This window comes from Prunus avium, unplaced genomic scaffold (assembly GCF_965620075.1).
Source record: "Prunus avium unplaced genomic scaffold, drPruAviu1.hap1.1 HAP1_SCAFFOLD_54, whole genome shotgun sequence".
NCBI lineage: Eukaryota > Viridiplantae > Streptophyta > Magnoliopsida > Rosales > Rosaceae > Prunus > Prunus avium.
Window position 1 is genome coordinate 92,501 of NW_028276910.1, and position 2,500 is coordinate 95,000.

A 2,500-nucleotide genomic window follows, 5' to 3' on the forward strand; every position below is an offset into this window, starting at 1 on the left:
TAGCGAACTTGTCCTGCCATGGCATGCGCTGTGCGCAGCCTGTGCGCAGCGTGCGCGCAGCTTGCGCATCTGTCGACAGTGAGGCTAGCGAAACTTGTCCTGCCATGGCATGCGCGCAGCCTGCGCACAACATGCGCACAGGCTGTGCGCAGCGTGCGCGGAGCTTGCGCGCAGCTTGCGCGCAGCTTGCGCATCTGTCGACAGTGAGGCTAGCGAAACTTGTCCTGCCATGGCATGCGCGCAGCGTGCGCGCAGTCTGTGCGCAGCGTGCGCGCAGCCTGTGCGCAGCGTGCGCGCAGCCTGTGCGCAGCGTGCGCGCAGCCTGTGCGCAGCGTGCGCGCAGCTTGCGCATCTGTCGACAGTGAGGCTAGCGAAACTTGTCCTGCCATGGCATGCGCGCAGTCTGCGCGCAGCATGCGCGCAGCATGTGCGCAGCATGCCGGCAGCATGGTTCCAGGTTTTTTCAAATGTCGACAGAATTTTTCAAATCTTGTCAAACCCCGTTTTTATTGAAATTTCCTCGCACAATAAGCTCCCCATAAGTAGTCTATGATTTTTAGGACCTTCTCCAACTTACAAAACTAAAAAATTCCTCCCGGATTTGTTTTAATGATTTTTTCAATTTTACGACTTCTAAAAATAATAAAAAATACTTCCCGACTTCAAAAATTTATGAAACTTTTTCCCATCATAGATTGCATGTTTCTTAGTATCCCTGCAAAAAATCACGTCCAAATACCTTGTATTGAATTATTTAGAGCCCATTATGACTCCTCGCGCATAGGTGATGTCTCTTCCTGTCAAAGGGCTAAATGCATAAAATGCTATATAGGGGGGTGTGTGTTGCCTGCATATGCATGGCAGCCCATGCCTTCCTAGCTGCAGCCCCCTTCCCCCACGCCACACCCATGTCATGTTGCCTCGATATGTTGCCTCGGTATTATGGGTTTGGTGTCGGGGTCGGGGGGCTGCCACCCATGGCGGTGGTGGCCGGAATCCGGCCTCCGCCACCACGCCGCCGCCATGGGTGAGGGAGGAAAAAAAAGGCGTGGAAAGTTGCGAAATGGGGTTGTCTAGGCTTTTTTTTGGCATGGGAGAGCATGGAGTGCTAGGAACTCCTTCTCAAATGCACGGGCATGTCGACCACAACCTCATTTCGCAACAACAACCACCCGTGTGGGGTGGCGGTGGGTGGATAGTCGCGGATTGGGGCTTGCCAAGCCAATGTTTTCAAAAAATTTCATCAAAATTAAAAACAAATGTTTTGTTGCCTTCGGATTTCTGGGCGAGCGGCGAGTCGGAGTGGAGCCGGTAAAGTTTAACCTTGGTGTGCACGGTTGTTTTTAGAAACTCAATCCAATGCCGGGGACGTTGAAAGTGACGCTCTTATGAGTTGCAAACCCGCAAGATTTAAAGAACCTTTTCAAAACAATTTCAAACCAACAAGATTTAAAAACAGAAATTTTCATCAAAATGAAAAACAAATGTTTTGTTGCCTTCGGACTAGTGGGCGAGCGGCGAGTCGGAGTGGAGCCGGTAAAGTTTAACCTCGGTGTGCACGGTTGTTTTTAGAAACTCAATCCAATGCCGGGGACGTTGAAAGTGACGCTCTTATGAGTTGCAAACCCACTAGATTTAAAGAACCTTTTCAAAACAATTTCAAACCAACAAAATTAAAAACAAATGTTTCGTTGCAAACAAATTGTGGGCGAGCGGCGAGTCGGAGTGGAGCCGGTAAAGTTTAACCTCGGTGTGCACGGTTGTTTTTAGAAACTCAATCCAATACCGGGGACGTTGAAAGTGACGCTCTTATGAGTTGCAAACCCACAAGATTTTAAAAACTTTTTGAAAATGTTTCTTCTAAATGACACATTTTGATCCTTGGCAAGTGCTCAATCCGTAACTATCCAATCACCGCCACACCACACCGGTCGGGAGTGTGTGAATGGTGTGCTTCCCGGGGTTGGCATAGATAATCTTTCGCATCGACAATCTTTTGCATGCGAGGGAATGTCTATGCCAACCCCGGGAAGCACACCATTCACCCACTAGTTGTGGGCGACGATGGGTTGGCTTCAAATGAATTTTTGCTTGGGGTTGTCCTCGGTATGCTTTTGTGTTGGGAGTACGGCCACCAAACCTTCTCAATGCACGGGTATGTCGAGGATGGCTTTCGGCGGGGTTGATGAAGAAGCTACCCAATTCTCGGCCACACGAACACATGGTGACGATGCGTTGGCTTCAAGTGAGCTTTAGCTTGGGGTTGTCTTCGGTATGCTTTTGTGTTGGGAGTACGGCCACCAAACCTTCTCAATGCACGGGTATGTCGAGGATGGCTTTCGGCGGAGTTGATGAAGAAGCTAGCAAATTGTTGGCCACTCTCACACGTGTGGGGGTAGGTTGGCTTCGAAAGAAGCTATCCAATCCTCTGAGTGTGCGGTTGAGCTATGATTAAGATTGTCTAGGCATTGCTTGTGTGTGCAAGGTGCGAGCCCAATGC